At 41.0% G+C, this 13,749-nt stretch overlaps 1 long non-coding RNA gene across 1 annotated transcript; it reads right to left on the reverse strand.

Moving 5' to 3' along the window:
- Positions 1-1,044: 1,044 nt before the first annotated feature.
- Positions 1,045-12,526, reverse strand: LOC132328881 (uncharacterized). Its single transcript, XR_009486912.1, has 2 exons — positions 12,234-12,526; positions 1,045-10,706 (listed from the first exon to the last, which is right to left on the reverse strand). It is a non-coding gene; the product is annotated as an uncharacterized LOC132328881 (long non-coding RNA).
- Between the last annotated feature and the right edge of the window lie 1,223 nt (positions 12,527-13,749).

The following is a 13,749-nucleotide window of genomic DNA, read 5'->3' on the forward strand; positions in this document are numbered from 1 at the left end:
ACAGAATATCTCCATAGGTCAGTGGAGAGACACAATTTAAGAATAATTGCAAACACAACCTGCTCAAAGTATCTCATTCACTCTTTATACCTGCCTCCCAATATGTAGGATCTTCCACAAATAAATGTCTGGAATGAAATCCAGAATCTGTGAACCAGGGAAAGTAGATGTCCTCAAGCTGAAAAAGTATCTGGGAAGATGGATGAACTGTTATAAAGCAAAGGGTGTGGAAAAAAATTCCAAAGCCACTGGACTTAAAAAAAAAAACAACTTAGAACTGGGCATGAGCTTGATTTTGTAGTTATTGTGAGGACAACTTATTTCTCTAAGCTGGGAAACTGTCTGTGAAGTGGAATGGCAACCTCAGTTCCTGCTGAGGACTAGATTTGAGCTCACAGGTGTGGGGTACAGCTGCCAGCTTCAAATCCTATCAGCAGGTTTGACCACATGCCTTGCAGGCAGCAAAAGCTATTGGTCAAGGAAAAATACTGGTTTACCCATATGCAAAGATATTATTAATTACCATTAATTTCTGAAACATCCCATATAGAGCTCTGAATGTTCCAGAAACTAATGGTAATCATTAGCATTATTAGAAAAGATAATATATTTTCATGTATTTTATGCAAACAGGATATTGGTTTGGGGCACATTGCATAGTATCTCACTATTAACCAGTGCTGTTTATGTATGCACATATCTGCTTAAATACACTTAGGAGACACGGAAAGTGGAAGACTCAGGCACTTTTTTTTTTCCCAAACAACAGGAGAGCTTTACAGCTCTCAGTTTTACTCCACCTGGTACTGCATTCACAAAATCTATATATTAGTTTTCACATTACAAACAATCTCTTCTTCTGATTTAGTGATACAGGCTGAGATTGTTAATTTATTAAAAGGTGTTGAGGCTTATGTTTGTGTCCACAATAAATTCACTGAAGCAAAGTCAGTTGTTTATCATTGAGAAAACTGGTGATGCAGAAATGAGAATGGCAGGGAGTACATCAGTTGAGTGCCTGATAAAATCATGACAGCAAAACCATTTTGGCAGCCTACAGCTCTTTTATTAACAATGACTTCAGTAAAAAAATGGAGTTTACTTTTAGGCAGGTGATTTATCCTGATGCAGCACTTAAGTCCAGAAGGAGGTCTTGGGAGCAGGAGGCTCCAACAGCAGCACAGCCCAGCACTTTAGGAATAAAGCCACCTGCAGGACTGTGATATACGGAACAAATTAGAGACAGGCTGGTTTGGTTTTTCAAGTTCTTATACACACCCCTTTAGATGACAGTGATAATATATAGTATACCCAGAGATAGGGGGAGATACACTCTTAAGTACAGAAAGTTTACCTTTTTTTTAATCCTGCATTGGTTTTTTTGCTTCTTATCTTAATCCTCTTTGTTGATTTATGCAAGTGTGGCTTATGGACCACCTAAGCAAACCTGCTGTTTAAGCACTTAACTAAGGAGAGTCTCACTCCTTCTTTTGTGACCCTAGCATGTAAGAAGGGCTATCAAATTTTGTTTAGAGCTCTCAAAGCCCAGGAAGTGGTGTTCTCACTGTTTGCACCTAGCAGAGACCCGGATGCAGAAAAGTACCTGGATTAAAGTCACACAGCAAACCACCGTGGGTGTTAGAAAATGAACAGCACTCACCTGAGGTCAGGAGACATCTCTGCCTCTTAGATCTACAAAAGCCTGCTAGGTTCTAGCCCAGATGCAGCTGCTTTTAGGTCTGAAATGATTGTAAAGAAATTTAAATAGGATTCATGGATAGAATGCTTGGCATCATTAGAAGCAACCAATCAGCAATTCTAGAGGCAGTGAGAATGAATTGGTGAATGAAAAGTGTCACAGCATATGCTGAGAGGGCCACAATACACAGAGCATCACCATACAACTGGAGAAGGCTTAAATCATTAACCCATACAGAGTGAGTAGCACTACGCCACATCAGAAGGCTTCAGGTGTCTATCCATACAGCATACCATCACACCACTTCAGAAGGCTAGAAATATCTGCTCTTCTTGTTATTTAGCCCAACCTTTTATACCCCTCATGTTCATGCAGTGCACCTGTGTGCCCTCTGTTCCCTTTGGTGATTGGTCAGTGCACCTGGGCACTCCAGGTCTCATTGCTTCCAATGCTGCTCACCTGCTTCTCACAGCTGTAGCCCATTAGGGATGAGGCTCGGCTGCAGCCCCACCCTGATTACCACAAACTGTGGACCTACAGAAAACCATACATCTAACATAATATGATATTTTCAAAAAAATATAAAATAGGAATAGTTTTGATTTTTGTGCCCCAGAGCTCTATCTAATTAGTAGTCTCTTGAGGATGCCTGCATAAACAGCAAGAGCAAAAAATTTAGGCAGGTGTCACCACAAGTGGAGGCATTTCTTTGCTCCATGATGTGCTGATGGGAGCCTCAGGAGCTTCACCGTGCTATTGTCACGTGTGCCTCACGCTACTGGTGTGACGTGGGTTAGGGAGAAGCAGCTCTGATGCAAGGTGATGTTGCATGGTGTGAATATAAGGAGAGGTGACTCAGAGGGAGTGCCACATTTTACCTCCCCAGCACAATAGGGGCCATGCCAAGAAACACTGCTAATGGAGCTGGGTGAAGGCCACCTGGGTGCAGTGTCTCAGCCAGCCACTTCAGAACAGCACATTGTCCCAGGAAAATTACCTCTTGTTACACAAGATGACGGCTGACAAACATGACTAAAGTCTACAGGCTCATTTGGGCAAAGCTTTAGCCTTAGACGACCTGCCTGCCTTCTCCCACTGCACTCTCCTTGCTCTCCTTCAATTGACTGATCTCTCTACTCTGTGCTTCTTTTTCAATTTCCTTCTCTGCTTACCTTTCTTCAGTATTTCTCTCTTCACATTTCTTTCAAAACGGTAAAATGATGGGATTCACTTCTACCTTTAGGGGAAATGCACATATACTGTGGCATTTCCATTGCAGAAAGATCTTTCCAGAAACTCAGTCTGTGAGACCAAACATGTAAGGTTGTGCAACAGCTTATCACCTTGTCCAAAGCAAACCGTCTGATTTCTTCTAATGTGGCTTGCATTGATAAAGTAGCATATAAACTGTGGGATAATCCAGACAGGAAATTTTTCATAACCTTGTAAACATCAATAGCTGTAGAAATAAGGAGTTTTTGCACATACAGAAGGGATCTCAAAGGCTGTATGAAAAAAAAATGTATACGTATAACCCTAAGAAATGAGCCATTAAAAGAGATTTCCTCTCCTTTCTCTACTACTCCATGCAGATATTTAAATAAAATCCTAATTTCTTAAGGATGTGGGGACAGACTTCTTTTTTGATACAGTCTTATTCTGCACTTGTGAATTCTCAAGTCAGCCCCAGTCCATGCTGTGTACTTGGTTTTGCACAGAAGGACCTGAGCCTTAGTGCCCAGCTTATGAACAAAGGTACAGGTTTAAATTAGGTTGACTAAACTCTTGAGATTAGCAGGAAGAAGTGTGGATTAATCCATGACACAGTCTTTCACAGTTTTTAATAAAATTGTCAATCACAGAGCTTCTCAGACTGCTTGGAGAAGTATTGCTGGGGTGTGTAAATGGATGCTGAAGAATTCCACAGTGAGATGTCTCTGATTCAGATACATCTCTGATTTTGATTTGAAAAAGTGGACTTTGTTCAAAGTCTATTAAGCTGGCTTCATCTGATATTTCCTAGTTTATAACCTGTTATTATTTTTTATCGCTCGCCATTATAAGAGTGACCCGAGACTTTGACTTATATGATGTAAAAAGTGTGGGGATGGCAATACCATAAATACTAATCTAGTTTCTTTTCTTTCAGCTACAGAAGAAGAGAAACCTGATTAACCCTGTTGACTCCATTCAGGACTCACCGACACCAAACAATTCAAGGTCAATCATAGCAGAGAATGTCATGAACACACTGCATCACATCTTCACCCATATACATGTAAATCCTCTCTATAAGAATCATGCCACGCTCAGCATTTATCAGGCTTTTGCTGACTTTTGCAGCAACTAGTCCCACAAGTTTTCTATCCTCTGAAAAGGTACAGATTTTCCACTTTTTTCCTCCCTTTTTTCCCTTTTCCTTTTCTTTTTCTTGTGGTGTAATCCCACACAGAAACAGTGCTACTGACTAGAGACAGGAGAGTCCATAAGTGAAAAGAAACCAGGACCATGTATAAACAAGGCTGCATCATAGAACAAGTTCCCAGGTCTCTGAGATACCATTCCCTTGCATCCTAAAGATTGTCTACACCAGACAGGGTAGGGCTGGAGAATGATGGAACACTGGCATTCTCCTTGGCTTTATGTGGAGCCATCACTGTGTGTTAAAGATTCTTATGCTGCACATTTCCTGCTCTCAGAAATTCTTGTGAGAAGGCAGCGTTGAATGTTTTTACTGTTAAAATTTAAACTGGTGACGGAAAGAAACACAGAGAAAAAACAAAGTCTGACTAGAGCCTTGGTGGTGAAGAATAGGCAACACTTGAGGTTTTGAGTTTGTCTGGCAACAGCTGCTTGCATTTGTAGGAGATGGATCAGAAAGGAAACTTTGCTTCTCCAGCCAAACCCAACAGCATAGTTTTGACTTTTCTACAGAAAAGGATGCTTAGATGCCAAAAAGACTTCGTGCACTTTTTAACTCAAGAAATTGGATTTACTACATAATGGGAGAACTCATGTTCTCTCTTGCCTTCTACTTGGCAGAAAGGAAGCAGAGCCACAGACTTAGCACAGGCACTGGTCTCTTAACCCAAAATCCAGTTCACTGGGATGTGAAATGGTTCCACTTTTAGATCCCACTCTTCTTCTAACTACATTAGCCACCTCCCACAGTTTTAGATGCTGTGAGTGGGCAGCTGCTCCAACAAACAAAAGTATATAGATGTATCCCTGCTAAGGAGTATCAGGTGGAGTGACAGCCATTTTTCTCATGTCACCAGAAATGAGGGTCAAAATGCTTTGCACAACCTTCTTTTATTTTTTAAAGGGGAAGAAAAAGCAAGGGTGTGTCTTTGACCTTTGAAATATGATGGGAATTCCCCTAGAGATTCAGGTCAGAGGAGTTAGGAAACAATACGGTTGATCAATCCGAGACAGCTCAAGGGTTAGAAAACAGCAGGAGAGATCAACTTAGTGCTGTAAAAATTATCACCATGCAAATATATCTTTCATCTCTCCATTTACAAGGCCCATAAAAAAGGCAAAATTTCTCTCAGAAGTCGAGATGGCCTATATTCAAGAAGATGCCTATCTACACAGGAGATCATAGAATTATTTAGGCTGGAAAAGACTTCTAAGATCATCAAGTCCAGCTGTTAACTCAGCACTGCCATGTCCAGCATTAAACCATGTCCCTAAACACCACATCTACAGCTCTTATAAATACCTCCAGGAATGGTGATACAAACACATACCTGGGCAGCCTGTTCCAATTCTTGACAGCCAGTGAAGAAATTTTTCCTAATATACAATCTAAACTTCCCTTGGTGCAACTTGAGGTCATTTCCTGTCATCCTGTCACTTGTTTCTCGGGAGAAGATACTGACAACCTCACTACAACCTCTGCTTGAAAGTAAGGATTTTGGGTAAAAGCAAGTAAAGCAAGGATCCAAAGGTAAAGAATCTCATATTCATTCTGGCCTGAGGACCATCATCTGTATGCGTTTCATGCTACTCATCATTTGATGCTCCCTAAAAATGTTTTCACTTTCATGTTTAAAAAGTGTGGGGCAATATGAAAAGCTGATTTAGAGATGTGTACACACAATAGGTTTCTTGGTTTAACAAATCTGTCTGTGTCTTAGAAAAATACATTTAATCATTCTGAAGTTGAGGCCACATTTTTTGTTCCTACTCACCAGAGCCTAGAAAGGCATAATGAATGAAAATGGGGTTTTAGGTAAGTCTGAACAAAGCTATACCTTTCTTTACACCTTGCAGATTCTGTAGCTTTGTAAGCTTGAGTCCCCCTTGTTGTGAAGCCCACACTCCCATCCTTGGAAGCGTTCAGGGTTATGTTGGATGGGGCCCTGAGCAACCTGGTCTGAGGAGCAGTTTGCCCTGTGGCAGATTTGGCTGAAGCCCTCTGTGCTAGGCAAGTTTTAGAGACATTGTTGGGTTTGCACGTCTCCAGCAGGGTCCTAGTGAGGATAGGCAGAATGCTTGGAAAACAAAACCAGCAGAAATTGAAGTGCTTATCCCTATTGATCCCAGTTTTATCCCCTCCCCTCATTTAATCTGGGTTACCTGCTACCTCCTGAGCAAAGATCCTTTTTTAACGTCTGTTGCCAGAAAGCTCGGTGTCATGCAAGCTGACCTGTGATCAAAAATTCTGCTGGTAACAGCAGGCTCAGAGCCAGGTGAGGCTTTAGGCTTCTGTGTGATTTTCCTGCTTCTACCCCCATTATTCCCTGAAACTCACAGGATAGAGGAGAACACCAATTGTGCTCCAGCCATGAGGTCACTCTTGATTGACCTCAGATTTCTTGTTGGGACTTCATCAGTGTCCACCAGAAAAGACAGTAGTGGATAACATGCAGAGGGCTGTAACAGGCTGGACAGTCTCTTGGTACTAGTTGGTACGTTACCTCATGGGCATTCAGGACAAAACATGCAAAGCTAAAATGAGCTACCATGATCAGCCTCCTGCAGAGTTCATGCGCGCCCTCCCTGAACACAAACCCCTCTCATACACACCCACACACCCCAAATCGTGAGAAGCTGCTGGAAAATCGGTAACAAAACTCCCAGATGCACCATCACTGACAGCCTCAGGTTTAAACAATATAGCTCTCAAGCAAGAAATTCGAGATTAAAATATAAACATGAGTGAGAAATGGTGCCAAGCTTGGGGGGATTAAGGGAGTCAGTGAAAGACGAAACTGCAGAAAGTGTTTGAACCTGTTTCAAAATCCTTGAAACTAAAAGGCACAGAAAAGTAACCTCTTAGTTGCTACACAAACCTGAGTACGCCTTTGCCACTGCCTGCAAAGGCAGCTCATATGTTTTAGTGACCAGAAAAGCAAATATGTCTCAACCACAAACTGTGAACTGTTTCAGTTAAGTAAACTCTTCCCTCTCTGTCCATGGATGAGAAACACAAGGTCTTTCTTACAAGCAAAAATTCTTTCTTAGGCTTTTCCATTGATACTAATCTAACCTCACGAAATGTTTATGAATTGAGGCACAAGAAATGGAGTGAAAATACTCATGACAGCCTTAGTTGGAAAACCGAGTTATGAGAATTAATAAATCCTGCAGGACTGCGTGATCATGAAGGGAATTACAAGTGAATGGAACTAACCAAGTAACCAGTTGGATTTCTAAAAGTTTTTTGTCACCTTCCCTGGTACAAGATAGAAGGGCAAAATATTCACTGATCCTGACTGAAATTCATCTGGAGGACACAACAGGAAAAGAGCAATGGTTCTGCCTGCAGAACCATTATGGCTGTCTAGATGGTGGGTGTCTATATAGGTAGGCCTCTTTCCACTGGAAGATTTTCTTCTTCCTAAAGCAGTACACCATTAACACTGCACACTAAATCCTTGGAAGAAAGTGCTGCTTCAAAAGCCCTTCCAAACTGTTCAGGAAGCTCAGAGGGATGTGTGTTTTGTTCAGAACACAGAGAAAGACAACTCAAAGTACAGCCCAGGGACACTGAGAGCAGCTAGCAACCAGGACACTGGCACCTGACTTCTTGTCTTGCCACGCATTTCTTTGTAGAAATGCACACATTTGACCTTTTGCTTTGGTTTAATCCTGAAAATTGGGGTAGCAGTAATTTGTTCTGTGAAGAAGCATAGTGGTAGTCCACGACTATTTGGAAAGGCCACTTAAGGCTGTTCTTCTGTTTAATTTTGTTGAGTTTCCCCATGAAATAACCTTGAAAGCCACTAGTGCAGCAGTCAGTTGAAACTAACCCTTAACTACACAGCTTCCAGAAAGAAATGAACATTTCTGTGTCTGCTGTTCCTCAGGAAAGTTCGGGAGTACAGAAATCTTAATGCTGCCAATGCTCTTAGCTCAAACAATGCTTTTGACATTTTAGGAATAGAGCATGAAGGATTAGCATGCACCTTGTTATGCATGAAGAACAATTCTTAACCCTTCACACATCTCAAAAGAACATTTGCATGGTCTGGGTGGGCAGGCAAGAGGCACTGGGGAAGGGGCACTTGGCTTTCCTTTTGCATTCCCAGAGGATTCACATCTGAACTTCCTCATTTCCCTCACATACTAAAAGGATCAGAATACAAGAGTATGTGACTAGAGCTCTGCAAAAACTTGACAGAAGATAGAATGACAGCTAGGGTAGGATAAATTATGCTTGTTAAAGAAAGCTAAATATCATCATTTTACTCTTGAGGATTGGGCTATTGTGGTTTAAGGCTATGTGAGAGCACTGACTCGGAGGTTTAATTTCCTTTAAGATATACATAACAACTTCACACACTTAACTAATTCATGTCCACTTTCCTGAATAGACAGATGACAGACAGTGGTCAGCCAAAAAGCCAGGAAATGGAACTGGGAGCTAGCAAGTACAATGTTAGTTTCTTCAACAATTGCTATATTTTTCCTTTTTTAATGAACTCAGCTAGGATTACATATGCTATACTACTCCTATTACCATGCATTAATTTTCTGTGATGCTGGCTTACAGATCTCTCCCAAACCAACTTCCAGTGAAGTTTAGGAGGCATGCCCTCACTGCACACTGAATTCCTTTTACAACACTGAAATACTGTCAGGTCTTAACACGCTCAGGCTGTACCATGGCCAAGTCAGATAGTAATCAGTTGTCATGCTTGGAGAACATTTGCTCTAATAAGTGTCTGTACAATTCTGTGAGGGAAGAGCTGCCAGGGAGGTGCCCTGGGAGGGCAGAGGCAGGGAGCAATGGGGAGCTGCCATCCCGCATGCGTGCCAAACCCCTAGAAAATAAGGAGAGTTTGTTTGTACATTTTTACTGTTGGGGTCTGCAATGGTATTTTCAGACCTTCAGTCTTCCCTTTGGGAAAACCAAGAGTCTGCATTACAACAGCATCAGCTGTCACATAGATTAGATAGTGTATGAGAGTGGGATACAGTTGTTTTTAGATAGTGCTTCTGCAATGTTTGACAGTGTAAGCTTTACAGGCACAAGGACCACTTGTCCTTCTTGCTTCAGTTTTTAGCCCCCAGTTTATATTATTCTTTGCATTTTTTTTCCCTGCAAAACTGTGAACATTACCTTTTGGAAGGAACCTCTAGCATTTAATAGACTTTTAACAGGAATTTCAGTTTTCAAATAAGAACAATCCCTTCTCTTTATTTTTAAATTTTGCCTAGAAAGTCTTCAGTACCTAATGTGACTGCAGTCCTCCTCCATTTAGACACGTGATGAGGTACATTTTAGAGTGTCATTGCCATTAAGATAAATCAACTCCTTTAAGACACATGCATTATTAAGTATTGAAAGGTAGGTATCATCTAAGTGATTCATCTGTCATTTCAATATTTTTCTTGAAATAAATACAGTAGCCATACATGACCTAGAATTTTCAGAGGGGAATATATTTGTAAACCTCAACAGAAAGCAGATTTGGATACCTCAATTTGCTTAAAAGTCCTGTTTATAACTGCCTATAGGACAAGGATATAATATGAAGATATCAATTGCAAAGGCTTCTTTCTGCTCATTCAGGATGTTTCTAAGTGTTCTAGAGCTCCAAGGGTTTGAATACTCTTCCATTAAAATTTGGTCATCTATCTATCTATCTATCTATCTATCTATCTATCTATCTATCTATCTATCTATCTGCCAATGCATGTAACTACTTCACAAAATGGAACTCTGATCTGAAACTTGTCATGCAGCTTAATCAATTAGATACAAATGGCTTCAACTGACTGTCTGCAGTAGCTTTACACGAAACCTGTAGACTCATTTTGCAACCATCCCTCTTATTAGTTCATTACAGGAAAAAAAAAAAATCCCAAACAACAAACAGAAGAATACGAGTGTGGTCAAAGAAAGAATTATATATCTTGTGGCAACGAGAAACCTCAAACTCAATTTGAATAGAGAATTTTCAATAAAGAACACAATAAACAAGCAGTCTGTGTTCATTGAGATCATAACACAATTACATCCAAATCTTGAAGCCTGACATTTTAAACCAATATGTATTTATCTTAAACTTATGAAGCCTTTGTGTTTAACTACAGAGTGGGAAAAGGTAGCTCCTTGTTTAAATTCTATTTCCATTTAAAAATAAAAATAATAAAAGAAGAGAATGTCTCTGGGAGGACACATACATGTCTTGAACCCACAATTACCTGCAAAAAAGCAAGATGACTACATTAAACATACCCAGGCAGGCATGGATCTCACACTGAAACAGGGAGCAGGATGGACTAATCAAATACTTTCAGCAAGTGAGTCAAATTCTTACTTCTCTTAGCATTGGCTCCATGTCTGAGTTCACTATTACCTCTGTTACCTCTGGAAATTTCTCCTTGGAAGATGCAGTTGCTGTTTGGCAGATGCAGTATAAGCTACATGGGCAAGTGTAGGAGGCGTGTATCCTGCCTTCCCAAGCAGGTCAGTGTGTCATTGAGGAATGCAGCTCGTGGGTTAACCACCCTCTTTATGACTCCTTGGCGAGACGAAAGGTCCAAGTTCCTATGAAGAGGTTAGGAATTTTTTTCAAGATACTCATTGCATTTTTTGGTAAGTACTTGAATGCAGTGCTGATGAGGAATCTGCCAGGGGAGAATTTTTTCCACAAGAAAATCACTTTTGGTCAAAATTTGCAATATTTTTTGAAAATATATCAACTTCAAAAGAATATTACATTAATTACATTCTTGGTCAAAACAGACGGTGACGAATTCTACCTGGTTCAAATATGTGAAGCTAAGTGGTGACAGCAGGATGGGCAAACAACTTCTTAGAGCAGAAGATGTCCAAAATTATAATCCAGGTAAGAGAATATTTCATACATTGAACTGTGATTTTCCAGCTAAAAAAAACCAAAAAAAAAACCAACCAAAAAACCAGGAGTTCTTGTTTTTTTTAGTGAAGGAATACACAAGTGCAAAAGAAACATCCCTAAAACAAATTAGAGGGTGGATTTTAAAGGAATGCATATGTCTGTTGTTAGAACTGTGAAAACACAAAAGTGCTTATTTCCTTGTGCAATTGTTACTATTGTGTAAGTGGCTCCCAGCACAGTAAACAGCAAAGGTAAGACAGTGAGATTTGGTCAGGTTCCATATTGTACATCATGCTCACACATAAATCCACAAAAAGATGAAGGAAGGGGGACATGTTCAGGGTTCCAGTGTCTGTCTTCCCAAGTAGCTGTTACACAGCCCTGCTTTCTTGGGAAGGGCCAAGCATCTGCCTGTGGATGGGGAGTGGAGAATGAATTCCTTGTTTTATTTTGTTTGCATGTGCCTCTTTTGCTTTACCTATTAAACTGAGTTTATTGCAGTTCATGAGTTTTCTCACCTTTCCCACCAAGGAGGAGTAAGCAAGTGGCTGGACAGAGTACAAGACGGGTAATGCTGTTAAAATCAAAGTGGGAAAGAAACTGACCCCAACTGAGGAAACAGTTTAAGAAATTTGGTACAGCCCACTTCTAAAGTAATTTGCAAAGCTGCTGATTCTGAAGTTTCTTTTCAGGTGACCCTTGGATCTTCACTATTGTAGAAACTTTAAATGCTGGTTGCTCAATAATAAACTCTGAAACTACTGCGAGATGTTTTCTCTTTTTCCAAATCAGTGGAATTGACTTGACTTCTAACTCATTCCCTTAATTCTAATGAATGTTGCACTTAATTCTTCTGAATTGTATACCAAATAGCTGCTTGATATCCTTTTGCTGCTATGTTGAATACTCTTGCAGAAATACTCTGCAATCGATAGACTGTGATCCATTCGCTGCAAAAAAAAAAAAAATCAGCTGAGCTAATGGCTCACATTTGGCTTCTTCTATTGGGACTCTTGTTTCCTAAGAAAGGTGGTATGTGCCTAAGTTCATGTGCATCTTTTCTGTCTGCCTCCTTGGACCTTTTTTAGCTATTGACCAGTTTTACTTTATTTGACATATTAAGTAGGAGTCCCAAAGACACCACAGGTTCAGTGGAAATGGTCAGGTGAGAAAAGAGGAGACTTTTTTAAAAAAAACAAACAAACATGTCATACCTGAATCTGATTCTGCTTAAGAATTCAGATCAAAACCATCCTAGAACTTCAAGCTTCCCCAGACTCACAGACTCATTTTTATGTCATGTGATGAGCTGCACCAATGACATACATTGAGACAGATCTGATATTCTGTGAAGAGTAAATCAGGGGTTCCCAGAGCTGTACAAAGTGAATTAGAGGCGATAGTAATTCCTTTGTTCTTTGCCAGGTGATGAAGAAAAGATCAGGAGAATCACTGCTTTTAAATTTGATCTGTTTTCCACCAGATGGTGCTCCTTCCCTTGTCCTGAGGTTGCTCTTTCTATCGAGTAATACCTGTCGGTATCAGACCCTCTGCATCTGTCTCTACCCACCCCATACACCTGGATGCATTGCTCTGGGTGTCTCCCTCTGGCCCACTCTGCTTTTCCAGCTCTGCCCTGCAGCTGTGCTTCACAGGCCGTTTGGGGTCTGGTTCTTCAAAGCTGTCTGCATTATGAAACGGTGATATTGCAGCTGAGCCCAAACACGTTGCATCAGTACAACCCAATGCTTTGTTACCACCATTCACATTCACCTTTGTGGCACTGTCTGAGACAAGCAGAGCAAGAAATGGGTGCAATTCCACACACTGGCATGACTGTTAGAGGCCATGATGGATCAATCAAGCGTGGGATTATGACCCGTGATGGAATGTGTTAGCTGTTTGGAAATCATGGATTGGTTTATCCAGACTAGGTCTGTATCAGTGTAAACAAGTGGATGACAATACCAAATTAAAAACAAAGGCTGAGTCAAGCAGGAAACAGCACTGATTCTACAGTGTCTGCAACCTGTGTTTTCCAGTGCACTTGCTGCTCTAACCTTGACACTGCTCCCTGCGGAGGGTTTGATCTTGCTCCAGCCAGAGCCAAGGCACTTTGGCTCACCCAGAGCAGATCACCAAAGTACTCTTGTAACTTCCACTTTTATCTAGAACCAGGAGGATAGCCAGAAAAGGATGTTGTAAAAGCTTCTTTATCTTTACTAAAATATGAAAAGTTTAGACCATGTCCCATCACTTTTTCTCTGCCATTTTAAATGGATTGACTCTGCACAGAACAGTAAAGGCACTGACCCACAAGTAATGCTCCTGGGACCTGACAAGCCACCAGCCACTGGATGCTTACTGGGCACAGCAGAGCCAGCTGCAGCCCCATTCTTCAGCTGTCAGTATCCTCAACCTGCTCACAGCCCTCCATAGCCCTCCCCTCTGCCTTTTTCATGGACCCGCTCTTAGGAAAACTCCTGAAATAACTGAACTGTAGGCTTTCCCTTAATTTCTTTCTCCCTCTCAGTATATTTATCCTACTGTCAATCCCCACCCTACCTCCTACTCCCCCATGATGGTGCATTATTGGTCTGGTGGAGGAGATACACTTACCAGATGTGTCAGGAAGGGATGGGTGGGGGTTCCAACATCTGATATAAAGAGATGCCGAGCAGGAGGAATTAGTTTTCTACAGGGCTTTTGTCCTTTGCTCTTCCTATGTTA

Source organism: Haemorhous mexicanus, chromosome 6 (assembly GCF_027477595.1).
Source record: "Haemorhous mexicanus isolate bHaeMex1 chromosome 6, bHaeMex1.pri, whole genome shotgun sequence".
Taxonomy (NCBI): Eukaryota; Metazoa; Chordata; class Aves; order Passeriformes; family Fringillidae; genus Haemorhous; species Haemorhous mexicanus.